Source organism: Perognathus longimembris, chromosome 28 (genome assembly GCF_023159225.1).
Source record: "Perognathus longimembris pacificus isolate PPM17 chromosome 28, ASM2315922v1, whole genome shotgun sequence".
Lineage (NCBI taxonomy): Eukaryota > Metazoa > Chordata > Mammalia > Rodentia > Heteromyidae > Perognathus > Perognathus longimembris.
In genome coordinates this window covers 78,131,947-78,159,637 of record NC_063188.1, presented here as the reverse complement: position 1 = coordinate 78,159,637, position 27,691 = coordinate 78,131,947, and the positions used below count along the sequence as shown (strand labels likewise).

At 45.4% G+C, this 27,691-nt stretch overlaps 2 pseudogenes; one reads left to right on the top strand and one right to left on the bottom strand.

Annotated features, from left to right (window-relative positions):
• The first annotated feature begins 4,790 nt into the window (after positions 1-4,790).
• Positions 4,791-11,395, top strand: LOC125343125 (annotated as a pseudogene).
• An 8,268-nt stretch (positions 11,396-19,663) lies between these two features.
• Positions 19,664-21,288, bottom strand: LOC125343124 (annotated as a pseudogene).
• Between the last annotated feature and the right edge of the window lie 6,403 nt (positions 21,289-27,691).

Sequence of the window (27,691 nt, the reverse complement as noted above, 5' to 3'; positions counted from 1 at the left end):
CAGAACACAGAGACCTGTAGAGGCAGAGGTGGCACTGCCTTTGTGTGGTCCCCACCCCTCACAGCTTCAGATCTAGTGCTAAGTGTATAAGTATGGGCTTGAACACCCCCTCTATGGCCCACTCATACCTGAGCACCTCCGACAAAGAGCCTCGGCCCCTTTTGCCAGGTCCACAAACAGGAAACTCCAAGCAACCTGTAGACCTCACTGAGCTGTGGGCACGTCCTCCTCTTCTCTCAGCATCTGGGAATGGCCTGCTGTTACCACAGAGCTTCAGTTCCCCCGACTGAACCTTTGCTTCAGCTTCCCACCCACACAAACACACACCTAGGAGTTCTGCCTCCTCCCTATTGGTCCTATAATTTCAAGTATCAAAAAAAATGCTGTTCTTCATTTTATTATTTTTCAGTCATTCAGTAACAGGACTAATGTTCCAGGTAAAGTTCACATAAAAATAGAAAACATGCTGAATTTAGTCAGATTGGTGCACCATGATCTACTGCAAGTCCGTCCGTCCTTCCTTCCTTCCTTCCTTCCTTCCTTCCTTCCTTTATTTTTTCTCTTCCCTCCCTTCCTTCTGTTTTGTTTAATTTATTTGTGATGGTATTCGGGCTTCAAATCAGATCCTAGGTGCAGTCCCTTACCTCTTTGTACAAGGCTGGGCTTCTACCATTCGTGCAAAGACCTCACTTCCTGATTCTTTGGTGGTTATGTGGAAATAAAATCCTCATTAATTTTTCTGCTTAGGTTTGTTTTGAATCATTGTTCTCAGATGTCAGTCCTGTCTCTAAGCGACTAAGATTATAGGTGTGAAGCTACTTGCTTTGAGCTTGCTTGCTTCACTTAATGTTTTTACTCCAGCATCCAGAACATTCACTGCTTAATCTCACCCCTGTCCCTCTGAAGACTCCTAATCATTGTAGCAATTCAATGGAGGAGAAAAGTGAGTAAATATAGGTCTATTTGGGGCCTCAGTTTACCCCTACCGATCCTCAGATAGGTAGCCTCAAGATGAATTTAACAAAGATCAGAGGACTAATACCAGTGATTTTAAACAGCGTGTTTATTCTTTAATTCTGGAAACACTTCAGCAGCCACTTGGGCCATGTAGTGCAATAGGGAGTGGGCTGGGTGAGGGGCCCTGAAGTCTGGCCCTTCCTCTCCATATGCCATGGCATTTGGCATTGGGACTGGGACTAGGGTCGCCACTCCATAGAAGGGTTTCAGGAAAGTGCCTCGTTTCCAACGACATAAAAACTCATGCTCACGGGCATACAGCGGGTTAAGACAGGCCGTGTCATTGTTCCACACTGTGGCTTTGGTCTCTAGCCCCGTTGGTAAGCAGGAGGTCCAGATTGATTGTCCTGAGGTGGATGTTGATGGTGCCAAGGAACAGGGCCTGCAGGAGAGAGGAGCAGAAGGTCAGACTGTCAGGGGCTCCTCACCCAGTCTCCCTCTGAACAGGCTCCTGAAACCCTCACCAGCCCTCCCAAGTGTGTCCCATCCATTTCTGCTTCTCCTCTCTGCTCCATCTCCTCCTTCTAAATTTTTATTTATGAATACTGCAGTTTGAGCTCAGTGTTGAACTATTGTGAGAAAGATTCCCTACCATTTGAGCCATGCCCTAGACCCTTTTGCTATTAGTAATTTTTAGGTAGCATCACACACATTTACCCTGGGGAAGGACCAAGGTCCTTCTTCCTAAACCTCCCATATTGCTGAGGATGACAGGTACCAATGTTACACCTGTGCTGAAAGCCACAACTGTCCTCGATCATTACTTTGCAAAGTGTTCCCATCTCTCTTCACAACAGATTTCCCTCATCTGCCTGAAGAATCATCCCTCTATGTAGGCCTGTCCCCCTTTGCAGTGCTATGGATAGGACTCAAGTGGTCATGCATGCTAGAAAAGCATGCTCCCACTGAGCCCCAACTCTACCCCATCTGCTTCCTCCAGTGTCCCTTGTCTTCCTAGACCCTGCTGTTGCTCTGTCAGCTCTATCCCTTCTTAGGACAATTGCCCTTAGTCTTCTTACCCTCCACCCCCATTCCTGGCTTCACCATTCCTCCTTACCCACAGCTCTATCCTGATAATGTTCCAGAAATGGTACTGCCTCTAAGAATAAGCATCCCCGCTGAACACTGACTTTTTTTCTCCAGCCCTTACCCATGACATGCTCACCTGATTATTGGGCTAGACAAAAAGGGGCTCCACCAAACAAGGTGCCAGATGATGGTAGAAGATTCAGATGAAGGAGCAAATGACACTTCTATCTTAGGTGGAGGCTGAAGGACAAGAAGGGACAGGAGTCAAGCTAAGTGTGGATACAAAGCAGTACCAATGAGGTCAGGCTGGGGAATGGGGTGGGAGATACTGACCAGAGTGCCACAAGTTTCCATGGATAAATGATACAGGCAGGTACAAGTAGTAATTCCAGCCAGCATGATAATGGTTATAGTCAGAAGAAGGATTATTCTGTAAGCAGTAACATTCTGTAGATCTGTGGGCAGAGAAAGGCAGGTCAGGGGTTGGGATATGTGTGCTGCCCCTCCTGAATGGGACCAGGTCGTTGTGTTTGTGGGTGTGTGCTAGTACTGGAGCTTGAGTTTGGGGCCTGTGCTCTCCTTATGCCTCCTCCAGCCTTTTTTCCCCCTATGTAGTAAATTGACAATAAGTCTCTTGGACATTCCTGCTTGAGCTGGCCTTGAAATAGGATGTTCAGATCTCAGCTGCTTGAGTAGGAAGGATTATAGGTATAAGCCACCAGCAACTCTCTCTATTACTATATCTGGAACTCCACCATATCTGAAATCCATTTTCTCCACTAAAGACTGTGGCTCTGCCTTGTGTGACTGTCCCTGTGTGCCTCCATCATCTAAATGAGATTCTTGCCGCAACTCTCTGACAAAATCTTTTCTACCGGTCTCTACATGAACCCCATTCTTCCTGAGTTTGTCCACTGCTGCCTCCCCTTCAGGCTAGCACCTGTCCTTCTCCCTGGTCTCAAAGCCTTGCCTTTGTCTCCATCTAACTAGCTGTACCTTTTTCCTGTCAAAATCATCCCCACCTCCCTAGCTGACCCTCACATTTGCTACACTTCCCTACCACCATCCCTTTTCTGTCCCATGTTCTTTGAATAAATCCCAAGCTGAGCACAAGGGTAATAAGTGTTGTACACTGAGCTACATAGTTTAAAACTTTGTGTTGTGTTGTGTGTGTGTGGTGTTGTTGTTCTTTTTGTTGTTCTGATTTTTTTGGCAGTCCTGGGGCTTGAACTCAGGGCCTGAGCACTGTCTCTGGCTTCTTTTTGCTCAAGGCTAGCACTCTACCTCTTGAGCCACAGTGTCACTTCCGGCTTTTTTTTTTGTTTTTGTTTTTGTGGTACTGAGAAATTGAACCCAGAGCTTCCTGCATGCTAGGCAAGCACTCTATTGCTAAGCCACATTCCAAGCCCTTGTTTTGTTGCTAGGAAACCAAAGATATTTTTTGTGTCTATCATGGTGCTTGAACTACAGACCTTGTCCCTGTCCCTATACTTTTTCATTCAAGTCTGCTTCTCTACCACTTAAACTACTACCCCACAGTCACATATTTCTTTGGCAGATATTTTAAGATAAGAATCCTGGCTGGATGCCAGTGGCTCACGCTATAATCCTAGCTACTCAGAAGGCTGAGATCTGAGGATCATGGTCTAAAACCAGCACAGATAGGAAAGCCTCTGAGATTCCTTATCTTCACTGAACTGTCAGTAAAGCCAGAAATGGAGTTGTGGCTCTAGTGGTAGGGCACTAGCCTTGCACCAAAGAAGCTCAGGGACAGCAACAAGGCCCTGAGCACATATCCCAGGACATGGGGACACACACATACACACACACAACCAATCATTTTCTGGACTTTTCAGCCAGGGCTGCCTTCTCATTATGATCCTCAAATCTCAGACTCTTGAATAACTACAATTTCAGGCATGAGTCACTGTTCCCAGCAGGAAACGAAGGATATGTACTAAAAATGATGCAAAAACAATGAAATGCAATTCTAGAAAAGTAGATCCGAAACTGTATTTCTTTGGATCAAGATATGTAATACAAGGCACTAAATGTAAAATAATTAAAATTTTATCTCACTTTAAAAAGTTAGCTTGCTAAAATTGAAATTGCATAAAACAACTGATGTCACACATTATTACAGTGTATACCCTATGGACATATTATCTCTCTTGCATAATTACTAGAAAAACTAGTAATTATGCAAAGTGGTATCGATGTGTACAGGGTATTTGCCAGAATCCTCTATTGCTTTCTTTTTCTCATTTTCCCTTTTTAACCAATTTTAAGAGTTTCCATTTTCTGTTTTCATACATAATGTACTTCAATCATGATTGTTCCTCCCCAGCCTTAATCACCATCAGCCCATCCGTTTTTGAGGTGGGCTCTTGCTGTGGAGACCAGCCTGACTGGAACTCGAGCCCTTCTTGCCTCAGCCTAACGGATATACACATGTGTTCCCATGTCCACCTTCATCTTGCTTCACCATTTTAGCTGTGCTTTTTCCTCTGAGTAATTACTTCTGCCTCTTCATTCTGTTTAGCCATCTATCTGTGCCTCTTCCCTTCAACTGAATGAGTGGTTTCCTGCTGAGCCTCCCTCTCCTGCCATCCATGACCACTCTTCTGTCACACCACCAATTTTTGCCTTCTCTGTCCATCAGAGACCTCTTCCTTCCTGTGTGGCCATGCTTGCCTCCTCCTTCCATTCAGTCCCTCAGATCTCCAACCTCCATTCCAACAACCATGTTTGAGCCCTCTATTCATCCAGCCCCAACATCCTGCTCCCTGGGCCCTCTCACCCCCCCACACTGCCCCCACTTAGATCAGCACCATCGTCAGAATAAGGGTCTGGAGAAGGAGGACGCTGAGGGATACGCAGAAGCTGAACAGGTCTTGCTCCTTGTATTAATGGACCGTCACCTCCAGCATAGAACCTGGGACATGGGAGGAGACAGAATTCAAGATGTGACAAGATCATGAGGACTGATACCCCCTGAAACCCACCCTCACAGTGTCAGAAATCTACACAGATACTCATGCACCCCCCCCCTTGATAATTGTGGGTCTAAGGTCTGGTAGGGAAGGAGCTTAGAGGTTCTTGTCCCAATCTCCAGCCTCTACCTAGCTGCACACATTGGAGAGAATGAGGTAATCATGAGTCTCTCCATGAAGAACTTGTCCACAATGGACACATTGACCAGAGCCTACATCCTGCACTAGGAGGGACTAAAGAGTACAGGTCATAGAACTGTCCTGCTGAGAGGCCTGGACTTGGCCCAAACACTCAAACCCAGTTTCAGCCTCCAAAGACCCCTCTTCCCAGGCCTTCAACTGGTACATACTGCGGTGCTGTGTAAATAGGAAGCGTCCCTTCTCTGCCCTCATCCATTCTGCCATCTCCCAAGCATTCTTTTAACCCTGTCTCTTCCTTCCAGCTGACTATTTATGCTGTCCCTCTGTGTCCCATCACCCATCTAGTCCTCCACTACTTTATCCTTGCCTCACTCCCCACAAATATATCCCTCCTCATCCATCTGACCATCCCCACTTCCCAGCCCTGTCTGTAAAGATTCTCATTTCCACCCATTCTCTGATCTCTGCCATTCTCACAGCTACAGGGGTTAAAATAATAGGCAAACTCACTGAGGCAGCATGGCTGCCCTTTGTTCCTTGGGGGCTTCTGACCAAATGAAACCTCACTTTAGTCAGAGTGCTCTCTGAAGCTAAAGTTCCAAGGCTGCTATGGGGACCATTAGACACAATAAGGGCCCCTCTCCCTCCCAGCTAGCCTATCACACAGGCACCCTGGCTGACCAATCACAGGCAGAGATCCATAAAAATGGGCAGGTCCTCAGGGTGGCACACAAGACCAAAACCATAATGTGCACTGTGTATAGGAACATAAACGGTTCATGTGGTTAGGGTATAAGAGGATCACAGGACCTCTTTCTCCCTCCTTAAGCCCCTCTGTCACTCTCCTTATCAAGAACATGTCAGCCCATGAAGTTCACCATACTGCTCCACCATGAGTGATTCTCTGATCTCTGCTTCCGGAGTAGATAGGTTTACAGGCATGAGCCACCAGGGGCTGGTTTAAAACTTTTTAAAAAATTATTATAAAGGTAATGGACAGAGAGGTTACCGTTATGTAAATCAGGTAAAGAGTATGTTTCTTTTTGGACAGGTACCCCTTCCCCTTCCCTCAAAAGTAAATTTCTTTATAGAGTTGTGTCATTCTAGTGCCCTTTTGGACCTGTGCTCAAAACATAAAATCACATCTCCTATATAAACCCCAATTTGAGGACTGGGGTTTATAAAGGACTAGCTGTTAAACTTTGGTTTGAAGGAAGAATATCTCTCAATCAATCTGTATACCCTAAAGAAAATGAAGAAAAGATTTCAAAAGTTGTAGACCCCAAACTGTCAGAAGAGCCCCTTCAAAACTTGTGCTTAGCATCTCAAGAAGTTCTTCAGAAAGCTCAGCAAAGTGGGAGGTCAAAGTGCCTCCAATGTGGGCTGGGAATATGGCCTAGTGGCAAGAATTCTTGCCTCGTATACCTGAAGCCCAGGGTTCAATTCCCCAGCACCACATATATAGAAAATGACCAGAAGTGGCGCTGTGGCTCAAGTGGCAGAGTGCTAGCCTTGAGCAAGAAGAAGCCAGGGACAGTGCTCAGGCCCTGAGTCCAAGCGCCAGAACTGGCAAAAAAAAAAAAAAAAAAAAAAAAGTGTCTCCAATGTGGTGGTTCCCAGATGTTCTTCTGCTACACGTGTTGCGTCCCAGTCAAAAACGTACCTACTGAACAAATTCCACTTGTGAAGCTACCACTGAAGATTGACATTATTAAACATCCAAATGAAACAGATGGCAAAAGTACAGCTATACATGCAAAGCTCTTAGCACCTGAATTTGTAAATATATACCCATACCCTTGTATTCCAGAATATGAAGACCATCAAGTGGCATTTGTTTTTCCTGAACCTGAGTCTATATCAATAGAAGATATTTCTTTTCATCTACAAAAACGAATTCAAAGTAAAGCTAGAGGCAGAAATGATGACCCTGAGAAGCAGTCTTTTAAACGCAAGAAACTGAAGAGCAGGAGAGCAGTGAGCTGAACGAGAGCAGAGGCGCAACACTGAAAAAATTATCTTCATAGACAGTACCTGGAACCAGTGACAGCAAGGGTTGTTACAAGTTGAATTGAAAACCAGAAAAACTTGCTTTTGGCACCATCAGAAAGGGAAGCCAGACACTTTCCTCTCCACAATTGAAGCCATTTATCACTTTCTAGTGGACAACCACACTGATGTATTAAGAGAAATATGAAGGAAAATATGACAATCTGTTATTTTTCTATTCTTTTGTGTACCAGTTAATAAAAAATGCCAAATGCTCTGGAGGTAAGGAAGCAGCAAAACTTATCCATTAGTTAAGAAGTCATCTGTTATTTTCTTTTCCTAAAATTAATAAACTTACAGTTGTGCTTTGTTAAAAAAAAATCACATCTCCTGGTACCATATTTTCTCTGCTGATACTGAGGCTTGAACTCAGGACCTCATGCTCTCAGACTTTTTAGTTTAAAGCTGATGCTCAACCACTTGAACCACACCTCTTCTGCTGGCTTTTGTTCATTAATTGGAGATAAGAATCTCACGGATTTTATCTGCCTAGCCTAACTTCAAACTGAGGTAAACAGATCTCAGACTCTTGAGTAGCCAGGATTAAAAGCACAAACAATTGGCTCCAAATAACCAATAAAATGTTGTTAGTTGGGCTGTGGCTCAAGTAGAAAGCCAGGCTTGAGTAAAAAAGCTAAGGGACAGTACCAGGGCCCTCAGTTTGAGGCTTAGGACTCCAAAAACTAAACCAAAACAGAACAAAACTAAATGTCAGGCCCAGACCTGCTACACAGAACCAAAAAAACCTTTGAATGATGCTGCCAGGGGTCCTACACGAACTTAGCTCCTAGCCCCAGTTCCCTGCTTCCCACTGGCCCTGGTCCCAGGCTTCTTGCCCTCTATCATCTGAACCCACATCCTGGCTCCAAGACCTGCATCCTCACTTCCAGTCCTCACATGCACATTCCAGACTCTACTCCCAAGTTCCACCCTAACTCCTGAGCCCTCACCTCTAGCCTTTATCATTTCCCCGAGTCCAGGCTCCCAGACCCACCCTTCCTACTTCTTACCCCTACTCTGACTCCTTGAACCCACAATCCCATTCCTTCCTGCCCACTCCCTAGGCATGCAGACCTATGAGCAGCTGGGACAGAGGATATTCAGGCCTGTGGGAAGATAGTGGTGGCCTTGGTCATATGTCTGCACAATGTTGGGGTGGGGACTCTGGGAGGTAGGAGTTAGCAGGGGAAAGAGGGTGGGGTGAAGTGGGATTTCCCTGACTGGGTCGAGGAGACTGGAAGGAAGGACAGAGGAATTCTTCTACTTCCAAATACTCCCATCAACACCAGCCATGCTATTTCTTGTTCATTATCATATCTGAACTCCCCTGGTTATCAGCTCTTCCCTGAACATGAACCCCAATGTTGAGTGCATCCTGTCTCCTGACTGACGTTCAGGTCCTTGCCTCTACCTGTGAGTTTCACCTTCATTTTCCAACTGTGTGTGTCCACCTGATTTTCAGGTGTTACTTTTTGTGTGTCAATTCTGGGACATGACCTCAGAATCTGTTGCTATCCCTTAGGTTCTTTGTTTATGGTTGGTGCTCTACCAACCGTGTGGATCCAAGTGGACCTACAGATCCACTCTGGGTTTGGGGTGGTTAATTGGGAAAAGAATCTCACAAACCTTCCTGCCAGCATTCTCTTAGAACCATGATTCTCAGCTCTTAACCACCAGAATATTCTGACAGGAAATGGGTTCAAAATAACCACTGTGAGCAGGTCTGCGTGTGTGTGTGTGTGTGTGTGTGTGTGTGTGTGTGTGTGTGTGTGTATGCTCATGTGAATGTACTGATCTAGTAACTGTGAACTCTGGGTTTGACCCTGTGTGTTTTGTACTGGCTGATTCTCTCTGGCTAGCCATGCAATGTGTCCTGTATACTGTCATCCTAAATATATGTCTGTGACACTCAGACACTGAAAATTTGCCTGTCCAGCTGATCCTGCAAGTTTAATTTGGGGTTCATCAGTCTTTTGGGCTCTGTCTAGCTCTAGATCCTTGCTTGATGGCTCCGGTAGTTTGTCTGTGTGTGTATATGTATCTGTGTCTCTAAGTATGTCTGTGTATGAATTCAACTCCATTCATCTCTACTTGATTTCATAACTATTCTAGAAAACCCTCTCAAGTTTTATATGTGTGATCCCTAATTTTAATGGTACATGTCTTCTGTATTGCAGTTATAATCCAATAGGATTGGCTGTTGTTCTGAATATGTGGTTGATTCTAGATCTATCCTATGGTGGAATCTTCTGTTAGGTTGTTTGTTCTTTGAGACTCCAAGTGTCCTGCTATGTGCATTTCCAGATGCGCACAATTCACTACTCCTCAGTGGTTTGACTTACTTATATTTGTTTACTGTACTGGGCCTCTTGCATGCTAGGTAAGCACTCTACTACTAAACCATATCCCCAGCTCCTCCTTTTGTAAAAGAGGGTTCTACTATGTAGCCAGTGCTACCCTTGGACTCATACTCTTTCTTCTTACTCTCCCAATTCAATCTCCCAAGAGTTGGGGTTAGACAATTCTGGAACTACAAGTGTGAACTCCAACCCTATCTCCTCTGATTGTTTTGATACATAGCTCTGTGTTTTCAGGTCTGACCTAAATCTAGTCCCTTGACATTGCATGGGGTACATGCATTTGTCTGCTTTTGTCGTTCTGACTCTGGTGGAGTTACTACATGGTTACCTGAAAGCTTAATTTTGATTGTCCATGTGTATCCTGTTAAATGACTGGTTTGATTCTGAAAATATCTAGACGCTAGAAATGCCTATTTTTTGTTAGTACTGGGGCTTGATCTTTAGTCCATGGTACTGATTGCAGGAATGAGTCACCACAGCCAGACCATTGTGGCTTTAAAAGTCCAGAGATCCTGGTTCAAAGTAAGCCCAGGTAAGAAAGTCCTGAGATTCTTATCTCCAGTTAACTACCAAAAAGCCAGAAGTTGAGCTGTGGTTCAAGTGGTCTATCCTTAGCATTGCTGAAGAAAGGCTAAGGAATATCATTCAGGCCCTCAGTTCAAACCCCAGTACCAGCACATGCACAAATGCATGCGCGCGCGCGCGCGCACACACACACACACACACACACACACACACAACTAAGCTGTGTTATGAGTCCCAAGGAGACAGTAATGAAGGCAAAAGACACTTCAGTCTTCCCAGGAGATCTACAACTGTGAGGCCAAGATGTTCACACCTGTCTCACAGTAGGGATACAGGAATATAGGAACTCCTATCACATTCAGACCCTCTGGTCCTGTCCCACTGCATTATTCATGGTGGAACCACGTTGTTGAGCTTGGGACTGACCTGTGTCTCATAGAGAGGGTGACTGAGAGGAGGGGAGAAGGATGTCCTCTGATCCTCCAATACTCTAACTCCATGGATTATGTCTGTTCCTGAACAGATGTCATACACAGTGCCTAGTATGGCTTTGGTCTTGCGTGCCACCCTGTGGTCCTGCCCATCTACATGGGCCAGTGAGTGGGAAGCTAGGGGGCCTTTGTGATGGGCCAGCTGGGAGGGAGAAGGGCACTTGTTGTGTCTGATGGTCCCCAAAACAGCCTTGGAAGTTCAGCCTGAGGTTAGACTGGGACAAGGGAGGAGTTTCAGCTAGTCAGGATCCTTCAGGGGAGGAAGAGTAACCATGTTGTCGCAGTGAATCTGCCTATTATTTTAACTTCTAGTAGCTGTGAAAATGGCAGAGATCAGAGAATCAGCTGGTGTGGGGATTGGAATGTACAGGGCTGGGGAACAGAGAAGATCAGATGATAGGTGAAGAATATCTTTACAGAGAGGAAGCATAGATAAAGAACTGTGGGTAATGGGACGCAAAGGAGCAGCATGGTACTGTGTGAAGAATGAGTGAGAGGGTACAGAGAAGGGAGGCTTGGCTAGTCACACAACATCCCAGTGTGTACCAGCTGAATACCAGTCTAGGAGGAGAGGAATCTGGAGGTTAGAGCTGGGTTGAAGGGCCTGGGTCAAATCTAGAGCACTCAGCATGACAGTTCCATGACATGTAGATTTTAGTCCCTTCTAGTACTGGATATAGGCTGTGGTCAATGGGGCCATGTTCTTCATGTAGAGACTCATGGTCACCATGAATACCTCATCTTCTCCAGTGAGTACGACCAGGGCCAGGGCTGGGACAAGAGCCTCTGAGCTCCTTTCCTCCAAGCCTTGGCCCCATCAGTTTCCAAGGGTACGGTGCATACTCATAATTTGTGTAGATTTATGTCACTGAGTACAGCCTTTAGGGAAATCAGTCCTTGTGCTCCTGTAATACCCTAAATGCCATGTCTCTTTTTCTAGGTGCCAGGCTGTATGTCGGAGACAATGATCCACACAGACAATGAGCAAGACCTGCACAGCCTCTGCAGACACCTTTCTGTCCTGCTTGTTGTGGCCCTAACTCTCCCAATAGTGCTGATTCCATTTGTGTGGGGTGGAACAAGGAGGCCCAGTGATCAGCGTGCTGGGGGTGGAGCTCTGAAGGACTGGATGAAATTAGGTAGTAGGAATGGACACATGGGATAATAGAGTTCTCTGATGAATAGTAAAGGCAAAAATTGGTGGTCTGACAGAAAAGGGAGGCATGGATGGCAGGACAGTCTCAGCAAGGAACAGGATTTGTCCGTTGGAGGGAGGAGACAGATGGATGGCTAGATAGAAGGAAGATGCCCAAGTGGATAGTCAGAGGATAGACACTCAGTTAGAACAAGAAAACAAAATGAAACTGGGTGCGGTGGCACATGTCTATAATCCTAGCACTTAGGAAGCTGACACAGGAGGATCTTTAGTTTGAAACCAGGTTTGTCTCTACAACAAGAGCCTATCTCAAAAATTGAAGGGCTGATGGTGATATGGGCTGCCGTGGGGAGTGGGAAGGATCATGACAGATTGTGTGTGTGTGTGTGTGTGTGTGTGTGTGTGTGTGTGTGTGTTTTGAAAGCACCAGCCCAGAAGACCACACAGACACCAAGTCACAGACAGCAAAGTTTATTGTCAACAACCTGACAGGCTGACCCTCTCAGGTACTTGTCCTTGAGCAAGGGGGTTTATGTGGCTAAGGGACTGGGGGTGGAGAATTTCACTAGGGGTAGGGAGTACTCTGGAGTCTGATTTGTGTGAGATGTGGAGTTTGTGAAGTGCATGAGAGCAAGAAACTTTGTTGTGGCAGGGCTAACGCTTATGATTGCAGTTGCCTGTGTCACCCAATAATTGATAAGGCCTGAGTCAGCTAATTTGGGGAAAGGGCCTGTGTTACCAGATTTCAGGGAAAAGGCCATGCTTTACCGCAGGGCCTAAGATAGTGGAGTGGCACCTAAGGTAGAGGAAGTTAGGCTACAATTCCCCCATTTTTTGTTTATTTTTGGTGGGGATACCACGTTAGGGTACACAGGCGAAGGTTCATCTTCTGTAACTGCTTTCTGCTGGATAATGGTTGGAGTCATTTGGAAGTATGCTCTGGGTGAGGGGTGACGTGGTATTGTCCCAGGAGCATCTGATTGACTGTCTGGTTGGTGAAGGCTCTTGCACTTTCTGTGAAATGTTTTGCAGGCATCAAGTCCTTGGTATGTTTTGATATTGTCTGTGAAAACCAAGGAGAAGTGTAGCCCCCTGAGCTCCTAGAAACAATAGGGCTTATAAATTTTCACTGTCTTAGAATTTGCTCTAAGGTTCTATAACTCCGTTTTGGTGACTCCATGCTAGAGGGCTGCACCCCCACCTGTGAGACTAGTTCCTTGTAGTTTGACATTTAAAAATATATGTTGCCCTTGTTCCTCTCTGTATGTAGGTAGCAACCATAGTAACGGATTGTAAAAATGATCATAGTAATAGATTATAGAAATAACCATAGTAGTTACAGAAATGCCATGGCGACTGTCAGGTTGGTCCACTTATGATTGAGTACTGGATGGTTTTAGTCACCCCCCATCAAGCTTGCTTAGTTGATATTAGGGAAACATGGTAACAATTTTTAAAATAAAGTTGACATTAGATCAGCTTCACTGCAAAATTCTGCTTCTATAAGCAGCTTGCTTAACCCATTTGTGACTTGCTCTACCCCCTGCCTTAATCTCCTGGTTCTGTGCTACCAGACCACCTGCTGTAGAATGCATAGCTTCTACCTTTAAAAACCCAGCCCTGCGGCTGGGGATATGGCCTAGTGGCAAGAGTGCTTGCCTCATATACATGAGGCCCTGGGTTCAATTCCCCAGCACCACATATACAGAAAATGGCCAGAAGGGGCGCTGTGGGTCAAGTGGCAGAGTGCTAGCCTTGAGCAAAAAGAAGCCAGGGACAGTGCTCAGACCCTGAGTTCACGGCCTAGGACTGGCCAAAAATAAATAAATAAATAAAAAATAAAAAAAAGTAAGACCCAGCCCTATGGTGGCTCGTTGCTGCCCCTTGCCATCCTGATGGTGGAGAGCAACCACTGTGCACAGCTAAATAAAGACTCCTAGCCCGATTGACTGAGTGCTGGTGACTTTCTTGTTGTGGGTATGAGTCCTGGGTGGCCTGGATACTGCATTATCAAGTGTTACACAATGCTGGGCATGCTTGGCTTCACTTTCTTTGTAATCTGCAGAGACTGAGATCTTGTGGTAACTGCGGTGTAAGAGGGTGCTGTGAATTTAATGTGGCTGGCCATGGACCTTGGTGGCTATATGGGTGATTGGAAAAGGTGGGGGGCAGGGAGGAGGCTTGTCAGTAGACATAGTTCCAGAGATAGTCACATAAGTGTTGAAGAAGTGGCAGAAGCAGAAAGAGTGAAGGGGGGGTGACAAAGTGGGGTGAGATGTAGGTGGGGTAGATGAGCAATGTTTCAAGGTCTCAACTGCCTCTGTGTTCATCAGAGCATCAGCATCAGATGTGTCCTTGATCTTGGGCTCTCTTTCGAGACCACTGGTACATTTGTTCAGGGGTTAGGGGAGGGGAGGTGATTCAGTAGGGTGGGCAGCAAGGACTGTTTTAAGATATAGCTGTTGGGGAGAAGGTGAGGGCTCTTAGTTTAATTCATTTTTATCATTCCTGACTCTGGAAAAGCAAAAGAAACAGGGTGAAGGAGGTGCTGTTGCTTGTCTGGCGACTTCCTGCTGGTGTGGGGTAACAGGGGAGTAGGGTCTTATGCTTTTAGAGTCAGGTCTTAAACTTTTGATCAGAAAAGATGGCGTTGGCATGTTCCTTGGTTGCTGGATGACAGTTAGCTGTTATGTGATTGGTGAGGAACTTTTTTTTTGGGGGGGTGTCTGACTTGAATGCTACAGAGGATTAAATTTGCTTAAGAGTAGTTATGTTGGAAGTTTGAGACAATAACTTATTATAACATTTTAGTTATTTCCTAAATAAGATAGGCAGCATTATAGATGCCACGAGGTCTTTACAAAGATAAGATCTGTCTTAAAACTCAACCCATACACCCTCTGCGACTTACACCATCTGCAACTTACTTGAACATTCTGTGGTTTGTCTTAATTTTTCCTTTCTGAGCAAATATTTAAGACAATTCTTACTCCCCAAATCTCTTCTAATCTAAAGGAAACCATTGTTTTATTTCCTCAATTCTCTTTCCAAAGTCTTTCCTTATACTGTTTTATAAGCTCTGTCTTAGAAAACTCAAGACATCCCTTTTTCTTTTTGCCTCCTTATCTCACTAACAACTTTGTGAGCAAGGCTTTTTGGCTAATATAGGAACTCAGTGCAGCTGGTGAAAAAACCTCAATGTTGTCAGTGACCTTTCAGCAAAGTCTGTGATAAACTGCAAAGCCACTAGGCTTGGTAAACTTGAGTGAGGGAGAGAAGTTTTGCTTTTTAGCAAGGATGGAAGAGAGACTTCGACTGACCACTGGCCATTTAGTTGGAGAAATTTTGGCTGGAATGGAGGTGATTTAATGGCAAATGATTTCTACTCTGGAGGTCATCAGAGAGAGAGAGAGAGAGAGAGAGAGAGACAGAGACAGAGACAGAGACAGAGGGGGGATATGGAGATTGCTACAAGACAAAGAATGTTACCTTTCTAGAGGAGTTGGCTGAGAGGCTTATGGCAGAGAAGGACTCAGTAAGCAGGGAAGGAGAGCAGAGGAGGTATCTCTGGAGTGAAGGTCAGAGAAGGACTTGGTGAAACTTCATTAGCATACCGGCAGCAGACCGACAAGCAGAGAGGCAGAAAGGCAGGGTCACACAGTAACAGAGTGTGGGTGTACTCCAGGAGAAACAGAGAGAGACAGACAGTTTTAGCTAAGAGAATTTAAGCCAGGGTGGCTAGCCTTGAAAGGGAACTTAGAGGGGGTTCCCTGGGATCTTGCCTGTGTCTCAACCCTCAAGAGCACAAGCAGAAAGGCAGGGAGGGAGGAGAGCCTGTGTGTAGATGATTTCCTTCCATTTTCCCAAATGACCACAGAAATTATATAAGTCCTGTAAAATATTGGGGTCCGGTGTCCCATGAAGGGGCCATGTGAACTCATCCAGTGAATATTGGGGCAAAATTTGATTACATAAGCATATGAGCTTATGAGGCTTAAGATCAGGCTCAAACTTGAGAGCACTATTAGGTTGTGTCCTGAGGAATTTTAGACTGGGCACCTCCTATGGTGAGGGTGCAGAGTTGGCCCTAGAGATTCTATAGGCATCCCCAGAGTGTCTCTGTTCAACTAATGTGGAGGTAGCAAGCAGCAAGAGGGGCCATCACCACACAATTGCTGGGTCCCTTGGCCTATCTGTCTCAGTGGCCTAGGGCAGGAGGACAGGGATCAGTACTTGGCACCAAGATTTTTCCAACCCAGTAGCCAAAGAGGCAGCAAACTCTGGGCCCCTGACAAAAGGTGTCACTCACTGGGGAAGAAGGGCAGATTGGTTACTGGTGTATGATATAGAAAGAGTAGTATGTCAGGAGGAGGTCACCTCGGCTGTCCTCTGGGTGGACCTGAGCGTGGTCCCTGAGGCAGCTCGAATTCCCAAGAGGAAGAGCAAAATCACTGTGGGAGCCTAGATCTGAGTCCCAGCACCAATGAAAACCTTAGCCCAGAAGACCACACAAACACAAAGTACAGCAAAGTTTATTGTCAGCAAGCTGACAGGCTGACCCTCTCAGGCAGGGACAGTACTTGTCCTTGAGCAAGGGGGTTTATATGGCTAAGGGACTAGGGGTGGAGAATTTCTCTAGGGGTAGGGAATACTCTAGTGTCTTCTTTGTGTGAGATATGGAGTTTGTGAGGTGCATGAGAGCAAGGGGTTTTGTTAGGGCAGGGCTAAGATTTATGGTTGCAACTGCCTGTGTCACCCAATAAGATAAGGTCTGAGTCAGTTAATTTATTTTTTATTTTTTAATTAATTAATTATTTATTTATTTTGCCCGTCCTGGGCCTTGGACTCAGGGCCTGAGCACTGTTCCTGCCTTCTTTTTGCTCAAGGCTAGCACTCTGCCACTTGAGCCACAGCGCCACTTCTGGCCATTTTCTATATATGTGGTGCTGTGGAATCGAACCCAGGGCTTCATGTATACAAGGCAAGCGCTCCTGCCACTAGGCCATATTCCCAGCCCTGAGTCAGCTAATTTGGGGGAAGGGCCTGTGTCACCAGATTTCAGGGAAAGGCCATGCTTTACCACAGGGCCTAAAACCGTGGAGTGGCTCCTAAGTTGGAGGAGATTAGGCTAACTCACACACACACAAACACACATACAGTATATCAGTATACATACATATATAGATATAGATCTTTGAATTTCTAAGTAAACAAGAAAAGTCCCAAGAGCTAGAAATACGTAGCTCAATATAGAACACTTACCATGCATGTGCTCAGTTTGGGATTTACTCATTAGCAGCACATAAAAGGAAAGAAAAAGAAGAAGTAAGGCAAAAGAAAAGGATGGAGACTCATGTACAGAGTTATAGGAAGGCTGAGACTCCAATGGGAAGTAGTGAACAATTTTGACAGGAGAAAGTTAAAGCTAGTTATATGGAGAGAACAGCAAAGCTTTGAGAGTAGGGAGAAAAAAAAAGTGCTGTTCCAATGGGGAGGAAGAGGTAGACAGGGAGAGAAGAAAGGACTTCAAACAGTGGTGAATGGTCAGATAGAAGGAAGTGGCTTTGTCAGAGGGTGGAGACAGGAAGCTCATTTATATAATGGAGGCACAGAGGAACAGCAATCAAAGCTGAGGAGAAGGCAGAGATTTCAGACAGAGCAGAGTTAAAGATATAGTAATGGGAAACAATGATAGTAGGTCATACATAGAACCCTAAGTACTCAGGGGAGTTGAGATCTGAAGATAATGGTTCAAAGCCAGTCCAAGCAGGAATGTCCAAGAGACTTCTCTCCATCTAAACACACACATACACACACACACACACACACACACACACACACACACACACACACACACACACAAACACAAACACAAAATGAACTGGTCATGTCCAGGAGGGGCAATATATGAGTCCTCCCCTGTGACCTGCCTTTCCTTCGACACAGATCTACAGAACCCTGCTCATTACAAGCTATGCCTTCTGATCACTGTATTCCTGATTTTGCTGCCTATGGTTATTGGTTTAGTCATGGTGTACCATTCAGAGTATATTTGAAGTTATGGGTCAATATCTCCCACCCAAATCCCCAGTGTGAACTCATTGGACCAGCCTTGTACCCATACTTAGGTTACATCCTGACCCTTCTTGACCTCAAGGTTCCAACTTAACAACAAGCTTCATGTGGCTCTTCACCAGCAGCCTTTACCATCGTCTGTTTTTTTTGTTTTTTGTTTTTTGTTTTTTAATTTGGTGGAGCCTCTTTTTGCCTAGCCCAATACTCAGGTGAGCATCCTATGGGCAAAAGCCAGGGAAAAAAGAAAACGATCAGAAGGACTGCTAGTTCTTAGATTTCTGAAACACTGTCAAGATGGGGTTGTGGAGGTTAGAGGAAGGGTGAGGCCAGGAATAGAGGTGGATGGTTTTGGAAGAAGGAAAGCAATTTCCTTAACAAGAGACAGAGCAGACAGCATCAGCAAGGTTAGGAAGACAGGGTACACTGAAAGGGGTAGGGGGACCAGGAATGGATCTCAGTGGCAGCACGCTTTCCTTGTATGCTTTCCCATCCCAAGCACTGCAAAAGGGGACAGGGATACAAAGAGGGAGGATACACACACACACACACACACACACGTGTGTGTGTATATACATGTAATATATGTATATATATACATTTTTATACATATGCACAGATACATAGATAGAGAACTACTGAGAAGTGAGTTAGGAGTAGTTCAAAAATTGTGGATTGCGGGACTGGGTATATGGCCTAGTGGCAAGAGTGCTTGTCTCCCATACATGAATCCCTAGGTTCAATTCCCCAGCACCACATATACAGAAAATGGCCAGAAGTGGCGCTGTGGCTCAAGTGGCAGAGTGCTAGCCTTGAGCAAAAAGAAGCCAGGGACAATGCTCAGGCCCTGAGTCCAAGGCCCAGGACCGGCCAAAAAAAAAAAATTGTGGATTGCCAAAAGTACTTATTTCTCTTTAATTTTATTTAGGACATGCAATTTGTCAATTTTTTTCCAAAAAAAAAAAAAAAAACCTAGTTGCTAACTTTTAATATAAATTAAAAGGAAGTCCTTAAAAATTTCAACCTGACCAGATATGATACAATTTTAAAACCTTTAAAAGTATATTGAATAGGGCTGGGAATATGGCCTAGTGGCAAGAGTGCTTGCCTCCTACACATGAAGCTCTGGGTTTGATTCCCCAGCACCACATATATGGAAAACGGCCAGAAGGGGCGCTGTGACTCAGGTGGCAGAGTGCTAGCCTTGAGCAAAAAGAAGCCAGGGATGGTGCTCAGGCCCTGAGTCCAAGGACCAGGAATAGCCAAAAAAAAAAAAAAAAAAAGTATATTGAAGGAACCCTTTCCAGATTCCTTCCCGCCACCAAATGCGCCAAACATGCTTTAGAATTATTTTTATAATTTTCCCGCGGTGTGTGTTGATTTGTTAAAAGATGCTATGATGTGTGCTAAGTCCCTGCCCTCCCGGAAGAATGTATAAAACAGCTGGAAGCCCTAGGCTCAGGGCCTCTTAGCTTCACCACATGCTGATTGTGCCGAGGACTGAGCTAGCCCGCAATAAATGCCATTTTTGCTACTTGCAAAAAAAAAAAAAAAAAAAAAAAGTATATTGAGGGAAAAAATACAGGCTTTGAAAAAGAGAACATGTTTGCTATCACCAGAAAGAGATGTCTTTAGATAGAAATAATTTTTTAAAACTCATGCTGTATAGATAATATGGAATAGTTCTAGTTATCTGGTCAACAGGCAAAAAGCAAGCAGTTAAGATCTTCAGCTCCAATTTTTTGCTCTTTTCTTATTGCTGGAATTTCACATTCATGTCTTCTTGTTGGATGACTAAACCAGATGATGGTTAAGATGGTAAACTGGCATTTACTCAGCCCCGCCCTGCTAAGCCACAGGAGCAGAGGAATTCTTAGCTGGTGGATCGCCTGCTGTTGTCTCTTTGCCATCTTGAGGTTTAGGGTTCCCGAGCCTCTGCATTGGTAATTGAAGTTGCGGTGGTACCGCTGTTGAGGTGGCTGCTGACCTTGGGTCTCATCTCCTGGATTTTCCTTATCCTCGTCATCACCATCCTCCCAAGGCTGTCTTTGGTGAGGAAGGCCTCTGCGGAATCGTGGTCTATAGCCCCGATAGATAATCCACCTCACTGGTGGAGCTTGTTCTCCTGTACCCTCCATCACTTCTCCCTGTGCAGGGTCTCCGCATGCAGTAAGGTGGGAACCTTCGTCTGCGGTAAGGCCGGCGCTGTTGGGCCTGGCCTTTTGGGGACACACTCTCTGATCCCTCATTCTTTTCTGGTAATTGTATTCTGGTAATTGTGTGGAGGACCCCTACGACGTGTATAGTGTCTATAATGGCTGCGGTCTGCTATATATTTACTGCCTTGAACTGGAACTCCACCAAGACCTGTAACATTGCTGCCCCCACATCCTTTTCTCCTTCAACAACATCCAACTCCACAGTCTCTCCATCTTCCACACTACGAGTGGACTTCCTAAGGATTTCTTCTTTATGGCAGTCTAGTGTACAAATATGTCTTCTTTGATATCATTTCTATTGATGAAACCATATCTGTTGCTTATATTGAACCATTTTACTGTTCCCAAAACGTTCATTGCGATGACCGCCCGGCAGGCCCACAGGCGCAGTCCAGCCGCTGCTCCCAGAGCCGCTGCCTGTGGTGCTGATCATGGTGTAGGCAGCGCTGAGAGGGGGAGGGGTGGGGGAGGGGGGCAATGGCGGGCAACTCTTGATGGTGACTGGGCGGCAGTTGCAGCTCCTTCAACGGTGTGATGGTTGGCTCTCTGCCATTCGCTGTCTGATCCCGCTGCCACCTGAACTCCAAAAATACTTCTTGAAGAGGTGGGAGGTGATGAAAAGATTGAGAAGATGCTTGCAGCTTTAAGGAAGTATGGGGTGGGCCATTTAAATGGTTCGCACTAATAATCCTTCTAAATATTTGGGAGGTGGAGTTAGGAGGATTGTGGCTCCTATCTGGACCAGGTGCCCTCTTTCCCCTCTCAAACGTTATCGAGATTATATGTCCATGAACAAGTTGGCATGGTCGTTCATGTCTGTAATCCTGTCTATATGAGAGGTATACTTAGAAAAATATTCATCTGATGCTAGAACTGACAAAAAGGTTGAGCCCTTACCTGAAAAACTACTAACAGCAAAAGGGGATTAGCACATGGCTGAGGTGGGGGGAAAAACAACCCTGCCCAAAAGACTCCGAGTTCAAACTCCAATATTGATCAATAATTTTTTAAAGGAGAGGGAGCATGGAGGAGAGTTAGGAATGGATGGGACCCCCTTAGGGGGTGGGTAGAACAGGTGTGGGTTTCAGGAACCTACTCTGGGGGATCCTGGGTAAAGAATCTCTGACAGCCCCATTTTTTCTCCCTCATTTGCAGGCCCTGTGCTTTGGCACCCTGTGGGCTTCCTGTTTACCAACTGGGCTAGAGGCCAAAGCCAAGTACCTGAACAATCCGCATGGTCTGTGAGCATGAGCCTATATATCGAGGGAAACAGGCCATTTGCCTGAGCCCCTACTGTAGAGAGGTAACCCTACTCCCAATCCCAACTCAAAAAACTGTGGGAAATGGACAAGGAAGGAAAATCTTCAAGGGTCCTCACCCAGCCCAGCCCCTACGCTGCTACCTGGCCCAATTGGCCACTCAGGATTTCCTTCAGACAAAAATAAAGAACAAAAATGACGTTTGAAAACACTGTTCTTAGCCATTTAATTTTTGTTAAATATGCCTTAGAGGAACCTGTCTGAGAGAACAGGCAGGAGTAAACTGAAGCCCAGAGTACAACTGTGTTCACTCACTTCTCTCCTCCTTCAGTGAATTGGTACAGCAATCAGGAACCTTCAGAGTGGCAGGTTGGAAATTTAGCAGTGAATGTTCTAGATGGTGGACATAGAGCATTAACTGAATCAGGCAAGCTAGGAGCTCACACGTTTAATCCTAGTTACACAGAAGGCTCACATCTGAGGATGGCAACTCCAAGCCCAAGCAGGAAAGTCTGTGACACTCTCATATTCAATAAACCACCAAAAATTAAGAAGTGGAGTTGTTGCTCAAGTTGTAGAGTGGCAACATTGAGACAAAAGCTAAAGGACAATGCCCAGTCCCTGAGTTCAAGTACCAAGTTCAAGAAAAAAAGCCTAACCTAAAAAATAATCTAAAACATGCAAACCCAAAAGAAATGCAGGAGGCAATGGTACCCTCACAGACTAAATTTACATTGGTGGCTATTTTTGTATGAACTTTGCTTTTCACATCACTCCTGTTTCTGTATGATTGACATCAACAAAAGAAGAATAGCATTTCTGTGGTAGTTGAAAATATAGGAAAAAGTCAGGCACTGGTGGCTCATGCCTGTCATCCTAGCTACTCAGGAGGCTGAGATCTGAGGATTGTGGTTCAAAGCCAGCCCAACCAGAAAAGTCCATGAGACTTTTTTTCTTTCTTTCTTTTTTTTTTGCTGGTCCTGAGGCTTGAATTCTGGGCCTTGGTGCTGCCCTCGAGCTTCTTTTACTCAAGGAGAATGCTCTACCACTTGAACCACGGTGCCACTTCCAGCTTTTTCTGAATAGTTTATTGAAGATACGAGTCTCACATTGCTGTGCTGGTGGCTCATGCCTGTAATCCTAGCTACTCAAGAGGCTGAGATCTGAGGATAGTGGTTCTAAGACAGCTTAGGCAGGAAACTGGAGGGATTGGAGCTCAAGGAAAAGTACAGTCCCATTAAAGGTGACCACAACTCACTATCGCCTTCCTTACCATCTGTCCACCCTCCAGCCTGGGAAATTGCAGCTGATTGACCTCTAGATCCCTAGAGCAGGGCTTGGTGGCTAAGACAGACGTGCTGGTAGCTTCCCTGGGAGTCATAGACTAAGGGGAGGGAGACAAAGATTGGCTGAGCTAAGCCTCTGGGACTCTGTAGAGAAGAAATACCAAATTACAACTCTTCTAGTCACATAGGGTGTCTGGCCTTACATCTGTTCCCAGATATAAATAGTCACTTAGAATAACCAGAGCAGATACATAGAGTTTTTAATTGCTCAGAAAATAATTTACTGGAATAAGCTGGATATTACAATGATGCAGTTGATGATTGGAGGTGCCAGTCACATCCTAATGAATGCAAGACTCCAAGTTTAAACACCAGTAATGCCAAAAAGCAAAAGAAAGGAAGATGCAACTGCAAATCGAATAGTGAAATAAAAAGGACTCTTAAACAACTGTTATTATCCAGGCATTGGTGACTCAGGATTGTAATCCTAGCGACATAGAAGGCTGAGCTCTCCAAAGGCGCTTCTCAGATCTCAGCCTCCTGTTTAGCTAGGATTACAGATGTGAGTTACTGGCACCCAACTATATGTGTGTTTTTTACTTTGAAGTTGTTCGATTGTGTGTCTATTTTATAGGCATTTTTTGGCATGGGGAGAAGGGTGCTTGTCCTGGGGTTTCAACTCAGGGCCTGGGTGCTTGCTCTTCCTGAGCTACTTTCCTCAAGGCTAGCACCCTACCGCTTGAGTCACAACTCCACTTCTGGCCTTTTGGAGGTTAATTGGAAGTAAGAGTATCATGGACTTTCCTGCCCTGGCTGGCTTCGAACAATAATCCTCAGAACTCAGCCTCCTAAGTACCTAGGATTATAGGTGTGAGCCACTGGTGCCCAGCTAGTCTTAAAGTTTTAACTGAATGTTTGTTTGTATGTGTGTGCTGGCACTAGGACTTGAACTTAGGGCCTGGTAGCTGCCCCTTTCTCTTTTGGCTCAAGGTCAGCGCTCTACCACCTGATCCTCAGCTCCATTTCTGGCCTCCTTTTGGTAGCTTACTGGAGATGAAAGTCTCATGAACTCTCCTATACAGGCTGACTTTAAACTTTGACTTTGAAGTATGAGCCACCAGCACCTCACAAAGCTTGCCCTTTATTTTCTGTGTATATCTTGTTCAATTGTTGGCTTTATTCTGAATATATCTGGATTTACTAAGGGTGCCCAAAAATTATTTTTCTGTGCTGTGGGTCAAACATAATAAGCAAGTGCTTTACCACTGAACTACAATCTCAACTCTAATTATTATAATTGACTCTCAAAGTATGCATGCAAATGACACTTTAGTTTATTTCTATGTCACTATGTATATGACATTGAAAGAGAATGCACGAATGCCTGAAACATAGTGGACACTCAATATTAAGTTGTTTTGAACAAGTATGTATTTTTCAATTGATTCTGCATTAGCTGACTCAAGTTGGACACATCTGTCTAATATCAGTATACATCCTCTTTGAGCTATGTGGCCAGCTGATGGATCCTCTCTCTAAATCAAATTTTTTGGCAGCATGGCTAAATCAGCATAGGTACCTTCAGGCTTCCAGGAACACATGAGCTGTTCAGACAAGTGTGTGTGTGTATTTGTGGTATTTCCACTGAAATTTCCTCACTCCATTGTATCTTTCTGTCGCACTGGGGAAGCCTTCTCATTGTCAGAGTTAACATGTTAATCACTCTGTGACTGATTGTCATGAAACATCTGACTTGGTCACTGGCTGGCAGGGCTAGAAAGTGGGACCTAGATGGCAGTTGTCCATTCCCAGGGCTGAAGAACACCTGGAGGACCTTGTTTCATGGTTATCAGAATAGTAGGAGTTCGCATGGAGGGGAGGCTGTCCAGATAGAAGTAAAAGGTTTTGCAAAGAACATCGACGTGAGGCATAAGATCAGACTAGGGGTTTAGATTGGGCATTTGCTTGCTTGCTTTCCTTTTTTTTTTTTGGCCAGTCCTGGGGCTTGGACTCAGTCAGGGCCTGAGCACTGTCCCTGGCTTCTTTTTGCTCAAGGCTAACACTCTGCCACTTGAGCCACAGCGCCACTTCTGGCCATTTTCTGTACATGCGGTGCTGGGGAATTGAACCCAGGGCCTCATGTATAAGAGGCAAGCACTCTTGCCACTAGGCCATATCCCCAGCCCCCCTCCCTCCTTTCTTTTTTCTTTCTTTTCTCTCTCTCTCTCTCTCTCTCTCTCTCTCTCTCTCTCTCTCTCTCTCTCTCTCTCTCTCTCTCTCTCTCTCTCTCTCTCTTTCTTTCTTTCTTTTGTTGGTCATGAGGCTTGAACTTGGCCTGGGCACTGTCCCTGAGCTCTTAAGCTCAAGGCTAGCACTCTACCACTTTGAGCCACAACGCCACTTCCAGTTTTCGGGTGGTTAATTGGAGACAAGAGTCTCAAAGACTTTCCTGCCTGGGTAGGCTTTAAACTGCGATCCTCAGATCTCCGCCCCCTAAATAGCTAGGATTACAGGCGTGAGCCACCAGCACCCACCTAAAGCCCTTGGTTTCTGAGACTCCATATTGCCTCATGTAGATTACCTGTGGTGTCCCCAGGTACACCTGACCTGTGTGCTGTTTTCTTTCTTAGTTTAGTGACTTGAAGGACATGGAAAGATGGGAGTTTTGGGGACCTTTATTCTCCATGGCCTTTCTTCTCCATTCTTCTCGCCCCCCTCCCCCAAGATCATCCCCATAATCCTAGCTAATCCAGAGACTAAAATCTGAGGATCAGTGTTCAAAGCAAGCCCAGAAAGGAAAGTCCATGAAACACTTATCTATAATTAAATACCAAAAAAACAAACCAACAAGGGTAGATATGTGGCCCAAGTGGTAGAGCTCTAGACTTGAGTGAAAAAGCTAAAGGAAAACAAACATACAGACTTTAGTTTAAGCCCTAGTACTGGCACTAAAAAAAAAAAAGTTCTAGCTTAGCTGTGATGTGAGTCTCAAGGAGACTGCAGTGAAGGGCAAAGACACTTCAGTTTCCTATCCCAGGGGCTCAACAGCACCTGTGAGACCCAGTTGTTAACACTTGACTCAGTAAGGATTCAGGAGAGTAGGAGCTCTCACCACATCCAGATCCTCTAGTTTTGGCCCCCTCTGTATTACTCATGGTGGAGCCACGTGGTGAACCTCAAGGGTTGATAATTGTCTGATAGAGAGGGTGACAGAGAGGCTGAGGAAGGGAGAAAGAGGTCCTCAGGGCCTCCTATGCTCTAATCCCATGGACTGTTTCTGTTCTTGCACAAGTGTCCACAGTGCCCATTATGACTTTGGTGGTGTCTGCTACCCTGAGGTCCTGCCCATCTACATGGAACTTCAGCTAGTGAGCAGGCAGCCAGGGGCTTGTGGGATAGGCCACTTGGGGATGGAGGACCACTTGTTTTGTCTGATAGTCCCTATAGTAGCCTTGGGAACTTTAGTCTCAGGCGAGGAAGAGCAGCCATGTTGCTTGAGTAAATTTGCCTATTATTTTAACCCTCAGTAGCTGTGAGAATGGCAGAGACCAGAGGGTCAGCTGGAGGGGGATGGCATGGACAGAGCTGGGGAGCAGAGGTGTTCAGATGGTGGGGAAGGGATATGTTTACAGGGGAGAGAGGCATGGATAAAGCACTGCAGGGGTGATGGGACACAGGGGACCGCATGGGTGGTTAGATGGAAGAAAGAAGCAGGGGTGGGCAGAATGGGTGAGAGGGGTGCAAAGTGGATGAGAGGAGAGTGGAGAAGGAAGGTTTGTCTAGTCACACCGTACTCCAGAGTGTACCAGATGAATGCCAGTGTGGGAGGAGGGCACTCTGGAGGTTAGATCTGGGTTTGAGAGCCTGTAACAAGTCTAAGACGCTCAGCTTACTCATTCATTTGGCAAAAGAATAAAATTATGCCATTTGCAGGGAAATGGGAAAGATAAATAAATAAATAAATAAATAAATAAATAAATAAATAAATAGACGCTCAGCTTGTCAGTTCCCTAACCTGTAGACCTTAGTCTTTCCTAGTGTAGGCTGTAAGCAGTGGTGTTTACTGGGGCCACATTCTTCATGTAGAGGCTCACAGCCACCTATAGATACCTCATCCTCTCCAATAAGTAAGGCTAGGGCCAGGGCTGGGGGCTGGGGCAAGAGCCTCTGAGCTCCTCCCTCCCAGTTTCTAAGGAGAGGGTGCATTTCTGACACTATGAGAGTGGGTTTTTGATGTGTCAGTCCTTGTGTTCCTGTCACATCCTAAATGCCACATCTCTTCTCCCATGTCCAGATGTCAGAGGTGATAGTCCACATATACAACCAGCAAGACCAGCTCAGCCTCTGCATGTGCCTTGCCATCCCACTTGTCATGGCCCTAATTTTGCCAATGGTGTTGCCTCAGTGGGGGGGGGGGAGGAGAGGAGGGTCAGGGTGCTGAATGCCAGTGGTGGATGAATAGAAGGCCTGGGTATGGTTGCTTGGATGAAGGCTGCAGCTCTGAGGGACTGGATGGAAGGAGGGAGTAGAAATGGTCACACAGGAAGGCAGTGTTCTCCAATGAACAGAGAAGGCAAAACTTGGTGGTCTGACAGAAGAGGGAGACATGGGGGGGGCAGGACAGAGAGGTTCAACAGGGAACAGGGCTAGTCATTTGAAGGGGGGAGGCATAAATGGATGGCTAGACAGAAGGGACAGGCAGAAGTCATTAGTCAGAGGATAGAACACAGAGAGAATGAAGAAACGAGATGAAGTGAGATTGTGGTAGCATGTGTCTATGATCCCAGAACTTAGGAGGATGAGGCAGGAGCATGTTGAGTTTGAGGCCTGGCTTGTCTCTACAGGAAGAGCCTATCTCAAAAACTGAAGGGCTAGGAGGACAATCATGATAGAAATATTTTATACATATGAAAATAGAATAATGGAACAATCTTAAATGGGTTAAAAAGGGACAACTGGTGAAAGAAAGCAATAAAGATTCAATCATGTATACTGTACGTGATGAAATCTCTTTGACAACTAATAGAAAAATGACAGAGGGCTGGGAATATGGCCTAGTGGCAAGAGTGCTTGCCTCATACACATAAAGCCCTG